The sequence below is a fragment of the Protopterus annectens genome, chromosome 1.part2, assembly GCF_019279795.1.
Source record: "Protopterus annectens isolate FY-2018-M chromosome 1.part2, PAN1.0, whole genome shotgun sequence".
Classification (NCBI taxonomy): Eukaryota; Metazoa; Chordata; order Ceratodontiformes; family Protopteridae; genus Protopterus; species Protopterus annectens.
The window spans coordinates 688428554-688451534 of NC_056727.1; the positions used below are offsets into that span (position 1 = coordinate 688428554).

At 45.9% G+C, this 22981-nt stretch overlaps 1 protein-coding gene across 1 annotated transcript in view; it reads left to right on the plus strand.

Annotated features, from left to right (window-relative positions):
• The window catches only part of YIPF4 (Yip1 domain family member 4), a 686237-nt gene that overhangs the window by 206584 nt on the left and 456672 nt on the right, over window positions 1–22981 (plus strand).

The following is a 22981-nucleotide window of genomic DNA, read 5'->3' on the forward strand; positions in this document are numbered from 1 at the left end:
ATTCATCCCCTTTTCAGGTAGTTTTTATGTTTCTCTGTTTCATTTACAGATGTCTTTCTATTCCATGTTGCAGTATTCATAACATGAGGGATTCTCCTCCTAGGCGACCCGAACGTCCGGCCAGTATACCAAAGACTTAAATTACCACATTGTAAGTGCGACATTGCACATAGGATAGCAGTCGATGCAGGCCACAAAAGTGACATGTGCATGCACCATCCTTAGAACTTCTACCGCCAGTCCAAACGATATCCTCTACTGTTCATCTGATCGCCAAGTGGTTAATTGTGTTTTTCTTGCTACTCTATGTTTCGAGGTTAATGTCATCCAAGAGAAGCAAGTGCCATTGTGGAAGACAAATTCCACACAAAGATAACCATGATCAGTGTCTCTTCTGTTTGTGTCCACTCACAGCTATTAGGTTTGCGCGATTTGTCAGGGATTTGTCCCGAAGAGGCTTCGCAGTTGTCTTTCTACCCTGAGCATCTACCTCAAAAATCAAAGACTCAAGTGACTAGCACTTGCAATGGAGGCTACATTGGGTCCATCCGGTGAGCCTTCGAAATAGAAGGTAAAAAAGGTTAGGCCTCAATCTTTGGCTGTGCCTCTAAACCAGAATGAGGGGAATTCATATCTTACGTTATCTGGACAACCTGCTCATTCTGGCTTCATCCCCTGAGGTCTTGCTTCAGCACCTCCAGTTTGTTTAGTCTCTTACAATGCCTGGGGTTTATCATGAACTTTCAGAAGTCGGTCCTGATTCCTTCTCGGGATCATGTATTTCGCAGTTGCAAGATCCAGACCATTCCCATACTGTCATCCCTGCCTCTACCTAAGGCTGCCTGTCTCACTCTTCTTGCCTTTTTTCAATCCCTTCTTCCTCTGACTTCAGTCATGGCCAGGGATTTTCTCAGGGATTCATGGCCACCACCATTCCTATGCTGCCCCTAGCCAGACTTCACATGAGAAAACTACAGTGGTTCGTAAGGTTAGTGTAGCTTCAGCACCGTCATCCACTAGCTTTTCTAGTTCGTTTCCATCCATGCCTCAGACTCGAGTTTCAGTGCTGGATTCTTCAACTTTCTCTCAACCCAGGGCTTCCCTTTTAAGCCCCCAACTCCCTCTCAGAAATTTTTCGGATGCCTCTGACATGGTATGGGGTGCTTCCTTCAGTTTCCTCAAGGTCCAGGGTCTCTGGCCTCTTTACAGAAGTCAGATTACATCACTATAAAAGAAATGAGAGCTCTCCTTTTAGTTCAGACTTTTCATTCCCTGTTTCTTCCAGGGCCTCTCAAAATCTTCACAGACAATACCACAGTGATGTGGTGTAGCAACAAGCGGAGGGGGGGGGGGGGCACTGTCCTACCTTCTTTGCAGACTGGCTCTTCAGGTCTGGGATCTGCTTTCAAGTATGTAACTTTTCTGGCTGTATACATTCCTTCAGAGCAAAATATAATGGCAGACTTTTTGAGCAGGTCCAGGATACAGGCTTACAAATAGATCTTCACAGAGATGTATTTCTGGACATTGTCCATCAGTGAGGTACTCCACAGGTAGATCTTTTTGCCTCCCCTTTGAACAGACAACTTCTTTTTTGTTTGAGTCAGAGTCCCAAGTGCTTGGAGGGTGAACAAACTTATCTTTTCCTTGGAAGGAGGGGATGTTTCTCTACTCCTTCCCTCCCCTTCCTCTGATTCTGAGTGTCCTGCTCAAGATAAAGCAAGACTCCCCCAGAATATTGCTGGTTGCTCCCTTTTGGCCCAGACAGCATTGGTTTCCCCCTTCTTTACCCAGATCAAGGGCAGTCACCACAAGTTGCCTTACAGGAACGACCTTATCACACAAGACAAGGGGTCTCTGATCCATTCCTACTTGTCGAGTCTTCACATGACATACTGGGTGATAGGGTTTGATCCCTTTTAGGCACCTTTTTTTCTGAGGGCATGCTTAGGGTTCTCAGGAGGCCAGCAAGCCCACTGCCAGGAAATCGTATTTGTCCAAATGGAAGACATTTTCTGTCTGGTGGCTTTCTCGTAAGCAGGATACATTTTCTGTGGGGATCCCTCTGGTTCTGTAATATTTGTGTGAATTGCTCCATGCTGGGTGTTAAAGCTCACCATTCAGCTATTTCTGCTCGTCTGCCATTGATTCTTCCTCTTGCATCTAGATTTGAAGTCAGACCATTTCTTAAAGGGGTCTTTCATATCAGGCCTCCCAGGAAACATATTCCACCTCCCTGGGACCTCAATTTGGTTCTTGGAAAAATTGATTCAGGCTCCTTTTATGACGGCAGCTTCAGCTTCATTGCAACACTGTACTTGGAAGATTGTTCTTTTGGTCCTTACTTCAGATAAGAGTGTCTCTGAACTCCAGGTACTTGTGGCTGATGTTCTTCGTGTTTCAGTCTTGCAGTCAACACATTTGGGTCATCTGCTTGCAGTAGCCCTCAGTCGGCCTGATTATCAAAGTCTTGGGTCGTGCGTCAGCTCATCTTCTATGACGTCAGGTAGTCAGGGATATAAAGCATGCAGCCGACGCCATTACACCAGTCTTTCTTGCCGTGCGGTGCCTGAAGCAGAAGCAGTTTGCAAGTGCCGGTCAGCCGACTCCTGAAATTTTCGTTTTCAAGTTTCAGAACTGAAGTCTTCAACTAAAGCTAAGTACCCCATTGGGGAAACTTTTTCTTGCTCTAAACCGATGTCAGTAAAAGTCAATAATTGTATTTCTTGTGGAAAGTAAATACCTCATAAAGATTTTCATTCGTACTGTATTCCTTACCTAGACCCTGACCATGAAGTACCTTGCTGTAGGTTTTGTGCCTTATTTAAACTATGAACTATTCGTTGTCGGTATACTTGTGCTTCTAAATATGTTGGTACTCGGTTCAATTACCCAGATATGGCTTCGGTAAGCCACCCAACTACCGACATTCCGAAAAAACACAAAGATAAAGACGGAGACAGGCCGCCTAGGTCCAAAGCTGCCAACGACGCTTCTCTTAAGCTAGTCGCCAGTTCGCTGGTACTCAGTGAGGTGCTTTCGCAGCCACTGATACCTGCTACTTCAGATTCCCAGGCCTCAACTGAGACCCATTCTGAGTCTGGTATGCAGCGAGATGTTTCAGCTGTGGAACCTGCGGATGTTCATAGGTTCGTACTAGGCTATCTGCCCTAGGGCATTTATAAGCCTAGCCAGAGTGTGTGTGGCTTTCGCCACCCCTTGGGATGAGAATACTCCGCCCATTTAGGGTTTAGTTTACTGTGCCTCTGTCTAGTACTGACACAGAGATGACCCCCGGGGTAAACCTACGATCTCCCATCCACTCATCAAGATCTCTCTTGAAGAGAGTTAGTGAGGGGCTCTGCCTAACATGGACTGGGATTCTGTTCCAGAGAGTAGGGAGCCTCTGGGTTATGAATCTGTCCCTCCAGCACGTCCTATTTATTTCTGTGTTGAGGTTCAAATCTCTTGCTCTCGTGGCTCTGATGGATTTGGATTTTCTGTGGTGGAGCATGTCCATTAATTCCGGATTGGACATGGCTTTGTACGTCAGGCATAGATCACCTCTGAGTAGGCGGTAGGCGACTGAATAGAGCTGGAGTTTCTTCAGCCGGGCAGCATATGACATATGTTTGAGACCCTTTATCCTCTTGGTGAGGAACTTTTGGGGTCTTTCCAACTGCTGCAGGTGTCTGGTAAGATACATCCCAAATGGGGCATTGTATTCAATCATGGGCCTGATAAGAGAAGAGTACAGGGGCACAATGACCTCTCTTGATCTAGATGTGAATCCCTTCATGATAAGGTGGGCAATATAGAAGGTCTTCCTAACCACCTTGGCAATGTGAGTGTCAAATGAGAGGTTACTGTCAACTTGGGTCCCTAGGTCCTCGATTACCTTTTCCGTACTTAATGGATTACCACCTATGTGGTAATTTGTGGGTACCTTGTTTTTCCCAAAGGGTATGACTATACATTTCTTGGCGTTCAGTTTAAGGCCATGGCTCTGGCACCAATTATCCGTTTCTATGAGGCCTCTCTGAAGGATGCTTATGTCCGCTGGAGTATCAGTTATGGCGCCCAGTTTGCAGTCATCTGCGAACTTTGTCAGCCACAATCCTCCTATGTTTGCTTGCACCTCGGAAAAATAAATGCCGAACGTGGGACACCGCTTGTGACTGGCTTAGAGTCTGACATGGCTCCAGCAATTCTGACCTTGTGGGTTCTGTCCTTGAGACAGTTTGCAACCCATCTTGTGACATATGGGTTTACATTTAAGCTGGTGAGTTTGTCTATGATGCCCGAGTGGGGTATTGTGTCGAAGGCTTTTCCAAGGTAGGCTGTGTGAACTGCCTTAGCCTCATCAATGGCCTTAGTGACCGTTTCAAAAAAGTCGACCAAGTTCAAAAGGCAGGATCTGCCCTTGACAAAGTCAAATTGGGTGGGATCCAATGTCTGTAGGTCCCCAATGTCTTTGTTTGAGTTCCATAATGATCCTTTCCATAGCTTTGCAGACCAGGCTCGTCAAGCTTATGGGGCAGTAATTTCCAGGGTCCGTAGAAGCACCGCCTTTGTGGAGTGGGACCACTGTTGCTGTACGCCACTCTTTGGGTACGTATCCTGTAGTAAGGCTAAGATTAAACAGCAGCCTTATGTGCAGGTTTAGTTCCTCTTGGAGTTCATGTAGCATGCAGCCCAGGACACCGTCCGTTCCCATTGATGCTGTATTTTTAGCTTTGGAGAGGGCGGCTCTCACCTGTGCATCTGAGATGTTAGGGAGGCTACACTCTGCTGGGATAGATATTTCTCCTTTTGGGGGGAGGGGCGGAGAAATTTGCACTGAACCTGTCTGCCAGAATGTTGGCAATGTCTTTGGGTTCAGTGTATTTTGTGTCATTTTGGACTAACTGAGCATATCTGGGAGTTTCCACCCAGGTTTCTAACATAGCTAAAGAAGGCCTTGTGATTGTCTTTTGTGTCTTTTGCGATTTTTCTCTCAAAGTTGGCCTTGAATGATTTTATGAGTGATCGTAGTTTTTTGCTAGTACTGATCAGAGATGCCTTCCCTTTTAGGGATTTTGCTCTGTCATGTAATAGCTTCCTCCTCCTGTTGTAAAGTTTGTTAATGGCTGGGGTCCACCAGACAGGGCGCCTGCCTTTGGGGGAATGGGTCTTGGTTTTATTAGGGATTGCATGATCCATGCATTCTTGAAGGTGCCCGTAGAAGGCATTTATAAAGGATTCAGCGGTGTGGGTTGTGGTTTCCACTGGCCCAGGGGCCTTGAAGGATACCACTTCAGTCTTAAGAAGTGTGAAGTCGGCTTTTGAGAAGTTCTTCACTGTGGTCTTTTGTGCAGGGGGTGGGAGCGGGATGTGGATTTCCAGTGAGATTAATTTATGGTCTGATCTCACCAATGAGGGGTATACTTGGTGTGGAGCATTTTGTCCCCATGTTTGTGATGATCAGGTCTAGTATATTATCTCCTCTTGTGGGAGTGGTGACTAGTTGTTCCATCGCATTTGAGTTTATGAATTCTAGGAACCTTTGGGCTAGGGTGTTGGGGATTGAGTAATGTTCCCAGTCTATGTTTGGGTAGTTGAAGTCTCCCAATATGATGGTATTTGGAGAGACATTCATACTCTCCAGTGTCTTCAGCAAGGCTGAGTGGGGTTTCTGAGTTTTAGAGGGTGGTCTGTAGCATGCTACAACCTGTAGGGCAGTTTTGCCTATGGTTAGTTGCACCTGGATGGTCTTCGATGCTTCGTGCGTTGCCACTAACCTGGAGATGTGGGTATCTTTGATGAATATGGATACCCCCCCTCCTTTTGTGGTTCGGTCCAAGTTTTGGGGCCGGAAAGCATGATATGAGGTAAAACCTGGTAGTGCTGGGGTGCTCTCAGGAGCCTTGAACCAGGTTTCAGTCACTGCACAGACATCGATGTTCTCCATACTGAGGAGGCCTTCGAGAGCGTGCATCTTGAGGTTTAGACTTCTGGCATTGAGCAGCATTACCCTTATTTTTTTTTCACTTGTGTTTTCTAGGGAGGTGGGTTTGTCTTTTGAGCCTTGCCTAAAAAAGGCACTATGGGGGTGGCGAGAGCCTTGGCCAATATCCAGAAGCCCAGGGGTGACAGGTGCAAGCCATCCCTTGCGAAGCAGTGTGGCTTGTCAAGCATGTCATCCCAAGCAGACAGACATTGGATCCCCTTAGAATGACACCAGTAATTAAGCCAATTGTTAAAGCTGATCATTTTGTCTTTGTACTGTGGCATCATTCTTGGTGAGGGTAAGATGCTGCTCAGGGTCAGGGTCATACCGGCCTGGGCTACATAACCAGAGAGCTCCTCTGTCTCTTTTCATGTAGTCCAAGGAGGTACGTCTCAGGTCATTCACACTGGCATGGACAATGACGGAGTCATATTTGTACTTGCTTTGGAGTGACCTTGGATGGGTCTGGAGCCGCTGTGCAGGCACCAGCTTCTGAGGGTGTATTCAGGCCTACTGACTTGCATATTAAACCGACGCCATCTTCTTCTTCAAGGCCTAAAACTCGATCCATGCCTAGAAAACAGACGCCCAGACTTGCATGGTCAGGCCTCTATGCCTAAAAAAACAAATGATAGGAATGGCTAAAGACCTTACTACTTTAATCAGGGGAAGCCAACCTTCCCCCTCTAAGAGACCTAGGTCTGAATTTGCATATGATTCTTCTGATCTGGATTCTGAAATTTCTGTTTCTTCTGATGACCAGGATTTACCCTTATCTACCTATGAGGATTCTGATGCAGAGGACTCTATTCCCTCTGCTTCCCCTCCAGAGGATTTCTCTTTTGGTGAAACCTTGCATACCCTTAGGGAGCATTTTCACTGGGAAAGCCAGGATTACTCTGATTCTAAAAAGTGGCTTAGGGATTTCTTACTCCTGCCCCAACACAGACCTTTAGCTATCTTCACTGTACTGGACATTGTTGATGATGCCTTTTTGGAATCTAGCTTGGCCCCTGACTCCTTACCTCCTGCTCCCAGAAAACCAGATAGATATTACAGGGTTCCTGACTCTCACAAGTTCCTCTTTAAAAATCTTAATGCGGATCCTGAGACCATTTCACAGGGACCCAAGGGCATTAAGGCTGCTACTGCCAAAAATCTTACCCTCTCTCTTAGAGATTCCAAGGCCCTGGACAGATGGGGTAAGAAGGTATACACTTCTGCAACCTTGGCCATTAGGGCCTTGAACTGCCAGTTTCATATGTTAAAGTATCAGCAGCATATTATTGGATTGCTTAAACAGAAAATTATGATGATTCCTGACTTTGCTGAAAATAAGGATTTACAGGATTTAATGCATTCTGCTGAACAAGTTGGAAAACATACTCTGCAATGTGGTTTTGATTCACTAGAGGCATCTTGCAGGGCTGCTGTCACTGGGTCTGTACTTAGAAGGCATGCTTGGCATAAGGAGCAATCTTTGCCAGATCATGTTAAAGCTAAATTACTGGATGCTCCCTTAAATCAGGACCACCTGTTTGGCAACAAAGCAAAAGAAGTACTTACAAATATGGAGGAAAAAGCTAAATCTATTCAAACTGTTAAAGATGTCCTGCAAGTACAGCCTCCAAGATTTAGTAGGCATTGGCCCTCTAAGAATTGGCCCTTTCATGCCTCTTCCAGGCCTTCTCAGTCCAAACCCAGAACCAGTAGAACACCCAGGCTTCAGTCCCAAGTACGCACAGGACTAAGCAGTGGGGGGCTCCCTCTTCCAAAGCAGGGAGTAGTAAGACTCCCCCCTATGGTAAACTGTCTCAATGACTTAACTTTTAAAACTTCCAAGCCCTTCTCAACTGACTGCTCCTTTAGGGGGGAAGATTGCTCTGCAGGAAAAATACTGGGAACTCATTACCCAGTACAAATGGGATGTTTTTAGTGTTTTAGTGTTGCAGTCATTACATTTGGGTAATCTGCTGGCAGGTTGCCCTCAGTTGGCCTGATTAACAAAGTCTTGGGTCCTGCGTCAGTTGCTGTCCCTTCTTCCATGACGTCAGGTCGTCAGGGGTATAAAACATGCAGCCGACGCCATTACATTAGTCTTTCTTGCCGCGTGGTGCCCGAAACAGAAGCAGTTCGCAAGTGCCGGTCGGCCGACTCCTGAAATTTTTGTTTTCGAGTTTCAGATCCGAAGTCTTCAACTAAAAAGCTAAATACCCCGTTGGGGAAACTTTTTCTTGCTCTTACCGATGTCAATAAAAGTTAATAATTGCATTACTTGTGGGAAGCAAATACCTCATAAGGATTTCCATTTGTACTGTATTCCTTGCCTAGGCCCTGACCGCGACGTACCTTGCTGTCGGTTCTGTGCCTTATTTAATCAATGCACTACTAAACGTTGGTACATTTTTGCTTCTAAATATTTTGACTCACGCTTTAACTATCCAGAAATGTCGTTGGTTAGCAACCAGACTACTGGAATACCTAAAAACGCAAAGAAAAGGACAGAGGCAGGCGGTTGAGGTCCAAAACTGACAACGCTTCGCCTAAGCCAGTCGCCGGTTCTCAGTGAGGTGCTTTCGCAGCCCCTGACATCCGCTAATTTTGATTTGCAGGCCTCTACTGAGACCCATTCGGAGTCCGGTATGCCGCAAGATGCTTCAATTATGGAAACCGCGGATGTCTCTACCTTGGATGGATCTGGAGCCCGCTGTGCAGGCACCGGCTTCTGAGGGTGTTTTCAGGCTTACAGATTTGTATATTAGACCGACACCATCTTTAAAACTAAGGCCAAAATCTCAAACTATGTCTAAAAAGCCGACAACTAGGCCACATGTACAGGCCCCTATGCCTAAAAAAAAATGGTCAAAATGGCTGAAGATTTAATTACTCTTATCAGGGGTAGTCAACCCCCCCCCCCCCTTCTAAGAGGCCTAGGCAAGATATTGACTATGAATCTTCTGACCAGGATTCTATTTCTTCTGATTCTTCTAATGAACAGGAATTGTCTGTACCTACTTATGAGGACTCTGATGCAGAAGATTCCATTACTTCTGCTTCCCCTGAGGATTTTTCTTTTGGGGAAACTTTACATACCTTAAGGGAACATTTCCACTGGGAAAGTCAGGATTTTTCTGAATCTAAAAAGAGACGCAAGGATTTTCTTCTTCCTCAGCATAGGCCTTTGGCTATAACTCCTGTTCTAGACATTGTTGATGATGTTTTTTCAGAATCTAGTATGGCCCCTGATTCTCTGCCTCTGGCTCCTTGTAAGCCAGACAGATACTACAGGGTTCCTGACTCCCACAAATTCCTTTTCAAAAATACTGATGTCCTTCAAGGATGCATCTGCAGTCATAACATATGGGTTGTCCTGCCTCAGGCAGCCCTTCGGTCTGCCGGATTCCAAAGTCTGGGTCTGGCCTCGGCTGATGTCGCACTTTTCCCCGACGTCATAGCTTCTGGGGTATAAAGGCATCAGCCGACGCCATTTTCCTCAGTCTTTCTTGCCGCGCGGTGCCCGAAGCAGAAGCTGTTCGCAAGTGCCGGTCGGTCAGATCCAGAGATTTCAGCTACCGAATACTTCGAAAAAAGCTAAGTACCCCGTTGGGGACTCTTTCTTGCCTCAGCCGATGTCAGACAAAGTAAATAATTGTTTAACTTGTGGGAAACAAATACCTCATAAGGATTTCCATTCTTACTGCCTTCCCTGCTTAGGCCCAGACCACGACGTATCAGCTTGTTTAGCCTGTGCCTCCTTCAACCGACGGACTCTTAGACGTCGGTCGGAGTTCGCAGAAGAATTTTTCGGATCCGCTTTTGCATATAAAATGCCGTCGGAAACTCCGACTACGCATTTGGCCAAAAAACGCAGGGAAAAGGACCGACACTCACGGCCCGCGGTTTCAGCTGAAACCACGGCTAGGCCTACCGCGAGTGTCTCGGTTTCGGCTGAAACCGAGCCCTCGGTTCTTCCTACGACAGAAACCGTACCTCCGACAACCGAGGCCAGAGAGGCCCCGGCCGAGTCGGCTTCAGAAATCCCTACCGAAGCTAGCGCTCAAGATTTGTCCGACACCATTCCTTTGGACATATCTACACCTGCACGTGGGGCAGCTAGGCCCCCAGCTTCTATGTCTATTAAGGCCTTCTCCAGGGCTAAAGCTGCCAAACTTTCAAAAGCTTTACCTGCCAAATCTACTTTTCAGAGGCCTTCCTCAAGTTCTCAGATTCTCAGTCTTGCTGAGGACCTGATATCCTTGATTAGGGGTTCCCAACCTCACCCAGACAGGGCCTCCCAGCCACCACCTGACAAAAGACCTAGGACTGAACCCTCTGAACCTGTCTCCTCTGATTACTCCACGGATGGATCTGATTTGTCAGACCTTCAAGAAGGGGCCTATTCTCCTTTCGAGGATTCAGATGCTGAAGATTCTATCCCTTCTGCCTCCCCTCCTGAAGAATTTTCCTTTGGGGAGACCTTACACTCTGAGGGAACACTTTCAATGGCAGGGTCAGGATTTTTCTGATTCTAGAAAAAGGCTAAGGACTTTTTTACATTTGCCCCAGCATAGGCCCTTAGCCATACCACCAGTGCTAACTGTAATTGATGATGTGTATAATGATGTTAGCACGGCACCTGATTCTCTTCCTCCGGCCCCTGCCAAACCTGACCGATATTACAGGGTCCCGGATTCTCACTTCCACCTGTATAAAGCCCATGCTGCAGATCCAGAAACTATTTCACAGGGCCCAAAAGGTGTTGCAGCTGCCACTGCCAAAAATCCCCTACCCTCTGACAGAGAGTCTAGAGCATTAGAGAGATGGGGTAAAAAGGTTTATACATCTGCTACTCTTTCTGCCAGGGCTTTAAACTGTCAATTCCATATGATACAGTACCAGGAATATTTGTTAGATCAGCTGAATAAGAAGCTTTCTTCTCCTGAACCTTTAGACCGTAAATCCCTTCAGGATTTGGTACACAACTCTCAGCAGGTCAGTAATCATTTCTTAAAATGTGGCTATGATGCACTGGAGGCTTCATTTAGATCAGCTATGACTGGGGCAGTAATTCGTAGGCATGCCTGGCTAAAAGAACAATCCCTGCCAGACCATGTCAAGGCTAAGCTCCTAGATGCTCCAATGGAGAAACAAAGTTTATTTGGCTCCCCTGCACAGGAGATTCTAAAGAAGGTGGAAGAAAAAGCTAAATCTGTACAAACAGTAAAGGAATTTCTACAGGTCCAACCTCCGAGGTTCAGCAGAAACTGGCCTTCCAAGAATTGATCCTTTCCAGACACCTCCAGAGCACAGAGAGGCAGGAATAGACGCCCTCGAGGCAGAGGTCAATCAAAAGGTGCCTATAGGGGCCGTCAGTGGCAGCCTGCCAACCAGAGGAGTACTGCCACAGCTGCAACTACAACCACTAGCACAGGACAGACACAATGACTTGACTCTGATTCCGCCTACCAGGGAACAACTGGAAGCTCCCTTGGGCGGAAAGCTGGCTTTATTCTCAAAAAATTGGCATTGCATTACAAAGGACACATGGACATTGCAAACAATAGACAAAGGATACAGGTTTCACTTCCACACTTTACCAAAAAGGAGCGGAATGCCAAACCTACCACCAAATCAGAAGCCAGAGGCTTTAAGACAAATCAAAATTTTTACTTCAGATGAAAGCGATAGAAAGGGTACCATCTATGGAACAAGGCCAAGGATTTTACTCCAGACTATTCCTTGTACCAAGAAAAGAAAACCAATGGAGGCCTATTCTCGACTTGTCCGCACTGAACACATATCTCATTGTACCAAAATTCAAAATGCTGACCCTACAGCAACTTCTTCCCATGTTGGGCAAGGAGTCTTGGCTGGTGACTCTAGATCTCAAGGAGGCATACCTGCACGTCCCTATCCGACCAGATTGCAGAAGACACCTCAGATTTCTTGCAGGATCAGAGCATTATCAATTCTCAGCATTGCCCTTTGGCTTATCTACTGCGCCCAGAGTATTCACGAAATGCCTGGCATCAGTAATTACTCATTGCAGACTTCAGGGAATTCAAATCTACCCATACCTGGACGACTGCCTAATGCAAGCGGACAACAAGACAAAATTGATAAAGGATTTGGCCTATGTCATACACCTGCTACAGGCCTTGGGATACACAGTCAACATCCAAAAGTCAAGACTAGTGCCATCCCAAAGGATAACCTTTTTGGGTGCAGATCTGGACACAATAACTCAGATGGCTTTTCTCACAGAAGAAAAACAAAAACAGCTACCAGATTATTTCATGACTCTGACAAGACAAACTCAGCTTACTGCAAGGAAAGTCCTGCAGGCCCTGGGTTTCATGGCATCCTGCATAATCCTTATCCCACATGCCAGGCTGCATATGAGAAAATTACAATGGTACCTAAGGAATGTATGGTCTCAACACAGACACAGTCTAGAAACCATGATACCAATCATTCCATGCCTTCAAAAGGAATTCCTGTGGTGGGCTCAGGCCTGCCAGTCCAACAGAGGGTTGCCTTTCACGAAACCAAAACCAAGGCAGACCATCACCACGGACGCCTCAGACCTAGGATGGGGAGCACACATGGAGGACAAATGTATCCAAGGCCTATGGTCTCAAGGACAGCTAAACTTGCACATAAACCAAAAAGAGATGCTGGCAGTGAAGCATGCAATCGAGGCATTCAAACCATTCCTCCAGCAAGGACATCTGCTGATGAGGACGGACAACACCATGGTCATGTGGTACATAAACAAACAGGGAGGCACGCATTCCTACCCTCTATGCCGGATGGCAATGGATCTGTGGAACTTGGGCCTGAATCTCAATATCCAGCTGCAGGCCATATTTGTACCAGGAAAAGAAAATTCACTAGCAGACAGCTTAAGCAGGACTACCACGGATGCTCACGAATGGATGCTGCATCCAGACATCTTCAAACTCATAACAAAGAAATGGGGATTGCCAGAGATAGACCTGCTCGCCTCCCCTCTCAACCACCAACTGAAGAAATTCTGCTCAAGAACATACCACCCACAAGCCTGGAGGGTGGACTCTCTCTCTTTCAGCTGGAATGCCCTAATAGTGTATGCATTCCCACCTCTCCCATTGATGTACAAGGTTCTTCTGAAGATCAGGGAGGAACAGCCAAAGGTGATACTAATAGCTCCAGACTGGCCAAGACAACACTGGTATCCGCTACTGAAAAACATGTCTCAGGCGAACTCATGGCCTCTACCCCTATGGCCTCTTCTTCTAACGCAGAACAATTTCAAGACCCTGCATCCAAGCTTGAAAACTCTGCAACTAACTGCCTGGAAAATTGTTTAAAACCAGACCAAACTGTTTTATCTCAGAGGGTCAAGGACATTATCCTGGAGTCTTGCAGACCCTCCACAAGGAAAGCATACTCAGCTAAATGGAAGAGATTCCTCATTTGGAGCACATCAAAGGGCACAGATGTTACAGTGGCAAACCTAGCACACATCCTAGAATACTTAGCAGAATTGTTCCACAATGGCCTATCTTACTCTTCCATTAAGATTCATGCTTCAGCAATTTCAGCAGAATACAATATGGATCCTCCTCTCTTCTCTCATCCTCTACTCAGACAATTTCTGAGAGGGATCAGAAATGTTAAACCTCCAAGGAGACCCCCTCTACCTGCATGGGATCTCAATTTTGTGCTGGAAAAATTGACACTACCTCCTTTTGAACCAGCAGCAACAGCAGACTTACAGGTTTTATCTTGGAAAACTGCTTTCCTTCTGGCAATCACTTCAGCAAAAAGAGTATCCGAGCTACGGGCATTAATGGCGGTGCAGCCTTTCATTATTTTTCACCAGGATAGAGTGTCTCTGAGAACCAATCCAACTTTCATGCCAAAGGTGGTATCCAGAGTATCCTTGAACCAAGCCATTTATTTGCCTACGTTCTTCCCTAACCCACAGAACAAAGGAGCGAAACTCTTGCACACCTTGGATATACACAGACAACTACACTACTATCTGGACAGAACTAAAACTAGCAGGAAAAACTGACCAACTTTTTGTAGCCTATGCAACTGGGGTGCAAGGAAAAGCAATTTCCAAGCAGACAATCTCAAAATGGATAGGAAATTGCATTCGCATTTGCTACTCTTTTCATGGGAAGACAGCTCCTGAACATATCAGGCCTCATTCCACAAGGGCCACAGCCACCACTACAGCTTTCCTACGAGGGGTGGCTACCAAGGACATTTTAGAAGCTGCTACTTGGAGCTCCGTGCATACATTTGTCAAGCATTATAATCTACCTTTATACTCCAGATCCCGAGCAGGCTTTGCAACTGCAGTTTTACAGGGGATCTTAACTACACCATCCTTATCTTAGTACCTCCTCCCCCAGTTTGGCTATGGTAATGTCCTTCAAGGATGCATCTGCAGTCCTAACAAATGGGTTGTCCTGTCGTCAGGCAGCCCTTTGGTCGGCCGGATTCCAAAGTCTGGGTCTGGCCTCGGCTGGTGTCGCACTTCACCCGACGTCATCTCTGCTGGTCTTCGGGTATAAAGGCATCAGCCAACGCCATTTTCCTCAGTCTTTCTTGCCGGCGTACCAAGCAGAAGCTGTTCGCGAGTGCCGGTCGGTCAGATCCAGAGATTACTACTACCGAATACTACTTCGAAGACTTCTAAAAAGCTAAGTACCCCGTTGGGGACTCTTTCTTGCCTCAGCCGATGTCAGAAAAAAGTGAATAACTGTTTAACTTGTGGGAAACAAATACCTCATAAAGATTTCCACTCTTACTGCTTACCTTGTTTAGGCCCAGACCACGACGTAGCAGCCTGTTTAGCCTGTGCTTCTTTCAACCGACGAACGCTTAGGCGTCGGTCGGAGTTTGCTGAACAGTTTTTCGGCTCAGATTTTGCGTACATTATGCCGTCGGATCCTCCGACTTCTCAGATTGTTAAGAAACGCAAAGAAAAAGACTGACACTCGCGTTCCGCGGTTTCGGCCAAAACCACGGTTAAGCAAACCGCGAGTGTCTCTGTTTCGGCCGAAACCGAGCAAACGGGTCAATCTTCAGCCGAATCCATGACTACTACCGAGGCTCCTGCTACCCTAGTTGAATCGGCCTCTGAAGTTTTGCCTATTAATGTGGTTCCTCTAGAATTATCGGACACCATCCCTTTGGATGTCTCTACCCCAGCACGTGGTGCTGCTAGGCCTCCTGCAGCCATGTCTATTAAGGCCTTTGCCAGGGCTAAAGCAGCCAAATCTGCTAAATCTGTGCCTGCTAAATCTGTGCCTGTTAAGCCCCCCTCACACAGGCCCAGTTCCAGTTCTCAAATGCTTACTCTGGCAGAGGATCTCATCTCTTTAATAAGGGGATCCGAATCTCACCCAGACAGGGCCTCTCAGCCTCCAGAAAAGAGACCTAGAGCAGAGCCCCCTGAGCCACTGTCCTCAGATGATTCTTCTGATGATTCAGACAATACAGACCATCCAGAGGCTCCTTTTTCTACTTATGAAGATTCCGATGCTGAAGAATCTATTCCTTCTGCCTCTCCACCAGAGGAATTTTCCTTTGGGGAAACCTTACATGCCATGAGAGAGCAATTCCAATGACAGGGACAAGATTTCTCTGATTCAAGAAAAAGGCTTAGGACCTTTCTACATTTACCGCAACATAGGCCCTTAGCTATACCTCCAGTTCTTCCTGTTGTGGATGATGCATTTAATGATGTTTGCACTGCTCCTGATACTTTACCTCCAGCCTCTGCCAAGCCCGATAGGTTTTACAGGGTACCGGACACTCATCACCACCTATACAAGGCTCCCCTTGCAGATCCTGAGACTATCTCCCAGGGGCCTAAGGCAGTAGCTTCGACCTCAGCAAAAGTCCCTCTCCCTTCTGAAAGGGAATCCAGGTCCTTAGAGAGATGGGGTAAAAAAGTTTACACCTCTGCTACTCTCTCAGCTAGAGCTTTGAACTGTCAGTTTCATATGATCCAATACCAAGAGTTTATGCTTGATCAGTTAACTAAGAAACTGTCCTCTGATGATTCCTTAGATAAGAAATATGTTTTAGAAATGGTGAATAACATTCAGCAGGTTAGCAACCATTCTTTAAAATGTGGCTATGATGCACTGGAGGCTTCATTTAGATCAGCCATGACTGGCACAGTTATAAGAAGGCATGCATGGTTGAAAGAACAGGTCTTGCGGATCATGTTAAAGCAAAGCTATTAGATGCTCCTATGGATAAGGTCAGTCTATTTGGTTCTCCTGCCCAGCAAGTAATGAAGAAAATGGAAGAGAAGGCAAAATCTGTACAAACAGTTAAAGATTTCTTACAGGTTCAGCGCCCACGGTTAAGCAGGGACTGGCCATCCAGAAATTGGTCCTTTCCAGACTCCTCTAAATCTCAGAGAGGCAGGAATAGACGTTCCAGAGGCAGAAATCAATCCAGAGGAGGTGCCTACAGAGGACGCCAGTGGCAAGGCAATAACCAACGAGGCACAGACACAACCACTGCCACTGCAACAGGACAATCACAGTGACTTGGCTCTGACACGCCTACCAGGGAACAAATAGCAGCACCCTTAGGCGGAAAGTTAGCCTTATTTTCAAAAAATTGGCACTATATCACAAGAGACAAGTGGATCTTGCAAACTATAGACCAAGGCTACAGGTTTCATTTCCACACCTTACCAGTACAAAGGGGAATCCCAAACCTACCTCCAAACCAAAAACAGAAGCTCTAAAACAGATAGCTCAATTAACAAAGATGAGAGCTGTGGAAAGGGTACCACCTACAGAACAGGGCAAAGGATTCTACTCCAGACTCTTCCTAGTACCAAGAAAAGAGAAAAGTTGGAGACCTATTCTCGACCTGTCCGCTTTAAACACATTCATCATTGTTCCAAAATTCAAAATGCTGACCCTACAGCAACTTCTTCCCATGCTGGGCAAGGAGTGTTGGCGGTAACTCTAGATCTCAAGGAGGCATACCTGCACGTCCCCATACGACCAAATTGCAGAAGATACCTCAGATTTCTTGCAGGATCAGAGCATTATCAATTCTCAGCATTGCCCTTTGGCTTATCTACTGCCCAGAGTATTCACAAAATGCCTGGCATCAGTAATCGCTCATTGCAGGCTACAGGGAATCCAAATTTATCCATACCTGGACGACTGCCTGATACAAGCGGACAACAAAAGCAAGCTGACAAAAGACTTACAAAGAGTCATTTGCTTACTACAAGCCCTGGGATACACAGTCAATTTAAAAAAAGTCAAGACTGATACCATCCCAAACAAGAACATTCTTGGTGCGTGCGAATTGGACACAGTAAAACAGATGGCATTCCTAACTGCAGAAAAACAAGAACAACTCCCTCTTTACTTCTTGGCATTAACAAAGCAGAACAAACTAACAGCAAGGAAAGTACTGCAGGCCTTGGGCTTCATGGCATCATGCATAATCCTGGTCCCCCATGCCAGACTGCATATGAGAAAGCTACAGTGGTACCTAAAGAATTTATGGTCTCAACACAGGCACAGCTTAGAAACCAAAATACCACTAATCCCATGCCTGAAACAAGAATTCCTATGGTGGGCTCAAGCATGCCAGTCAAACCCAGGCTTGCCCTTCCACAACTTTCAAGCAAGCCAAACCATCACAACGGATGCCTCAGACCTAGGTTGGGGGGCACACATGCTGGACAAATGCATACAAGGATTATGGACTCCAGACCAGCTGCACCTGCACATAAATCAAAAAGAAATGCTGGCAGTAAAACTAGCAATCCAGAATTTTAGACCATTCCTCAAAGAAGGCCATTTAATGATAAGGACAGACAACACCACAGTCATGTGGTACATCAACAAACAGGGAGGCACTCATTCATACCCCCTATGCAGAATGACTCTGGACCTTTGGAATATGGCTCTGAGCTACAACATCCAGTTACAGGCAATATTTGTACCGGGAAAAGAAAACATCCTAGCAGACATGTTAAGCAGAACTACCTCGGATGCTCACGAATGGATGCTACACCCGGACATCTTCCAGGCCATCACAAAGAAATGGGGAATGCCACAAATAGACCTATTCACATCCCCACTCAATCACCAGCTCAAGAAATTCTGCACAAGGACATACCACCCACTTGCATGGAAGGTGGACTCTCTATCCTTCAGTTGGAAAGGCCTGACAGCATATGCATTTCCACCTCTTCCTTTGATGCACAAGGTACTACTGAAAATCAAACCGGAACGTCCAAGGATAATTCTGATAGCTCCAAATTGGCCAAGACAACACTGGTATCCATTGCTGAGGAGCATGTCTCGGGGGAGAACGTGGGCACTACCCCTGATGCCTTTGATGTTAACTCAGAACGACTACAACATCATGCATCCAAACCTAAAAACTCTGCAACTGACTGCCTGGAACATTACATAACAGCAACTAACCCAGATTTATCCCAAAGGGTTAAAGACATTATCCTTGAGGCCCGCAGACCTTCAACAAGAAGGAACTATGCAGGAAAATGGAAAAGGTTTGTCATTTGGAGTACTGAAAGAGGAAAAGATGTGTCAAAGATAGATATTGCTAACATCCTGGAGTACTTGGCAGAGCTTCTCCATACAGGCCTGTCCTATTCCTCCATCAAGATACATGCATCAGCTATTTCTGCAGAATACAGCTTCGATCCCCTTCTCACATCCTCTACTCAGGCAGTTCCTCAGAGGAATCAAGAATGTAAAACCTCCTAGGAAACCACCATTACCAGCATGGGACTTGAACTTTGTGCTAGAAAAATTGACACTCCCTCCATTTGAACCAGCAGCAACAGCAGATCTTCAACACCTATCCTGGAAAACTGCTTTCCTACTGGCAATTACTTCAGCAAGAAGGGTTTCGGAACTACAGGCCTTAATGGCAGTACAACCCTTCCTAATCTTCCATCAAGATAGAGTGTCCATGAGAACTAATCCTACATTTATGCCTAAGGTGGTATCCAGAGTGTCTCTAAACCAGGCAATCCACCTACCTACCTTCTTTCCCAATCCACAGAACAGGGGAAAGACTGCTGCATACCTTGGATGTACATAGACAGTTCGCTACTACCTGGACAGAACCAAGGGCAATAGAAAAACTGACCAGCTTTTAGTAGCTTATGCAACAGGAAGGGAAGGAAAAGCAATTTCCAAACAGACAATCTCCAAGTGGATAGGAAATTGCATAAGATTCTGTTACTCCTACCATGGAAAGCAAATTCCACAGAACATAAGACCTCACTCTACAAGGGCTACAGCCACTACCACAGCTTTCTTACGAGGAGTGGCTACCAAGGACATTATTGAGGCGGCTACTTGGACCTCCGTGCATACATTTGCCAAGCATTACAACTTACCTCTATACTCTAGATCCCGAGCAGGGTTTGCCACTGCTGTATTGCAAGGGATCCTAACTACACCATAATTCTTCTTCCTCCTCCCTAGTTTGGCTATGGTATTCTACCCATTTGTTAGGACTGCAGATGCATCCTTGAAGGACATAGTACAGTTTTGTACCTACCATAAATGTAGATGTCGAACAGGATAGCATCTGCAGTCAGGATTACCCACCCTCCTTCCCCTCTGTGGTACTCCTAGGGTATTTACCCTCCTAATAGCTAGCTAGGGGGGGATCTCTTATGGTGTATTTGTTTGTATATATGTACATACATGCTTATATTTTGTGTTTGCCTACTATTTTTTTTTTTGGAAACATTGGCATTTACCCAAAATTTAGTTTTCCAAGAGGGCAACTGGCATCTGGGGCAAGAAACACTGAGGAAAATGGCGTCGGCTGATGCCTTTATACCCGAAGACCAGCAGAGATGACGTCGGGTGAAGTGCGACACCAGCCGAGGCCAGACCCAGACTTTGGAATCCAGCCGACCGAAGGGCTGCCTGACGACAGGACAACCCATTTGTTAGGACTGCAGATGCTATCCTGTTCGGACATCTACATTTATGGTAGGTACAAAACTGTACTTTCTACCCATATGTTATGACTGCAGATGCATCCTTGAAGGACATAGTACAGTTTTGTATCTACCATAAATGTAGATGTCCGATAGGTATGCATCTGCAGTCAGGATTACCCACCCTCCTTCCCCTCTGCGGTATTCCTAGGGTGCTTACCCCTCTTTCAGCTAGCTGGGGGAATCTGTTATGGTGTATTTGTTTGTATATATGTATATATATATTTTTTGCTACTGTTTGGAACTTTCAACATTTATCCAAATTTAGCCTTCCTAGAGGGCACCTGGCATCTGGGGCAAGAAACACTGAGGAAAATGGCGTCGGCTGATGCCTTTATACCTCAGAAGCTATGACGTCCGGGAAAGTGCGACATCAGCCGAGGCCAGACCCAGACTTTGGAATCCGTCCGACCGAAGGGCTGCCTGAGGCAGGACAACCCATATGTTATGACTGCAGATGCATACCTATCGGACATCTACATTTATGGTAGGTACAAAACTGTACTTTGCGGATCCTGAAACCATTTCTCAGGATCCCAAGGGCATTAAGGCTTCTACGGCTAAAAATCCTACCCCTTCTGATAGAAATTCCAGGGCGCTGGATAGATGGGTTAAGAAGATTTACACTTCTGCAACCTTGGCAATCAGGGCTTTAAACTGTCAATTTCATATGCTAAAATATCAACAGCATATCATGGGACTGCTTAAACAGAAAATTGTTAATTTCTGACTGTGTGGAAAATAAAGATTTACAAGATCTATTGCATTCAGCTGAACAAGTTGGAAAACGTACTTTGCAATGCGGTTTTGATTCCTTGGAGGCCTCTTTCAGGGCTGCTGTAACTGGGTCTGTGCTAAGAAGGCATGCTTGGCTCAATGAGCAAATTCTGCCTGAACGTGTTAAAGCAAAATTTTTGGATGCTCCTTTACAACAAGACCGCCTCTTTGGTAATAAGGCTGAAGAGGTTCTAAAAAAGATGGAAGATAAAGCTAAATCTATGCACACTGAAAGATTTCTTACAAGTGCAGCCTCCAAGATTTAGTAGGCACTGGCCAACTAAGAACTGGTCCTTTCCAGTTCCTTCAAAAGCCACTCCAAGTCAAACCCAGACATTCCAAAGGCACCAGGTTTCAGTCCCAAGGGACTTTCAGAACAAAACAATGGGGTGACTCCTCTTCCAAATCTGGAAGCAACAAGACACCTCCCCTATGGTAAGCAGTCTCAATGACTTCCCTTTACACTTACCAAGCCCTTACCTTTTAGCTGCCCCTTTGGGGGGAAAACTGGCTCTTCATGCAAGAAACTAGCAACTTATAACCCAGGACAAATGGGTTTTAAATGTAGTATCCTAGGGATACAGATTTCATTTCCATATGCTGCCATTTCCAAACAGATGGCCAGAACTGCCCCCAAATCAGTGGGCAGAGGCCCAGAAACAAGTACTTCCCTCTCATGGGCATGGGGGCTATTCAACTAGTACCAGAAGAGGAAAAGGGACAAGGTTTCTATTCAAGACTTTTCCTGGTACCCAGAAAAGACAAAATCATGGCATCCAATTCTGGACTTATCTACTCTAAACACCTTTCTGGACATCCCAAAATTCAAGATGCTGACGCTTCAACCGTTATTTCCTATGCTAGGCAAAGATGCCTGGTTGGCAACTCTAGATTTAAAAGAGGCTTACCTGCATATCCCAATCGGGGAATCTTGCAGAAGATACCTCCGCTTCAAAGCAGGCTACTTGCATTACCAGTTATCTGCACTGCCCTTTGGCTTATCTACTGCGCCCAGGGTCTGTACAAAGTGCCTGGCTCCAATAATTGCATTTTGCAGACAAAGAAATATTCAAATATATCCATTCCTGGACGATTGTCTAATTCAGGCAGAGAACAAAGACATTCTTCTAAAACATCTGGCGTTTGTAAAAAGGGTTCTAACTTGTCTAGGTACACTATAAATGAAAAGAAATCACAACTGGTACCCTCTCAAAAAATTACATTCCTGGGTGCAAGCTTGAATACATCTGCCCAGATGGCTTTCCTTACACCAGAAAAGCAAATTCATTTGGTGACTTACTTCAAACAAGTGGCCACAAAAACCCTGCTATCTGCAAGACAAATTCTGCAAGCCTTGGGGTTCATGGTCTCCTGCATTCTTCTAATTCCATATGCAAGACTGCATACGAGGAAACTTCAGTGGTACTTAAAAAGTTTATGGAGTCAACATTGTCACAGCCTGGAAACAATGATTCCTATCATACCTTGCCTGAAACTAGAGTTCCTATGGTGGGCAGAGGCCTGCCACCAAAACAAGGGACTGTCATTCACACCACCCCCTGCCACCCAAACCCTAACTACAGATGCATCAGGCTATACTTGGGGGGGGGGGGGCTCATCTGGCAGGGAAGTGCATTCAGAGCAAATGGAGCCCAAATCAAATGCACCTTCATATCAATCAAAAAGAAATGCTAGCTGTACAGAATGCACTGACAGCCTTCAAGGACCACCGTCATCCAGGACAATTACTGATAAAGACGGATAACACCACGGTGATATGGTACATAAACAAACAGGGGGGGTACACACTCCTATCCCCCTTTGCAGACTAGCAATGGCATTGTGGAACACGGCCTTGACCTGTCAAGTACAACTACAAGCTCAATTCCTGCCAGGAAAGCTGAATACTCTGGCAGACGAACTAAGCAGAAATCTCATGGACCCTCATGAATGTATGCTGGAACCAAGGATTTTCAACATGTTGACACGCAAATGGGGGAGCCCAGACATAGATCTTTTTGCCTCACCCCAGAACTATCAGTTGGACAAATTTTGCACAAGAACTCATCACAAAGAAGCCTGGAAAGTGGATGATCTGTCCTTCAACTGGAAAAACCTCAGTCTATGCCTTCCCCCTCTGCCTCTGCTCTCCAAAGTTCTACTAAAAGTCAAACAGG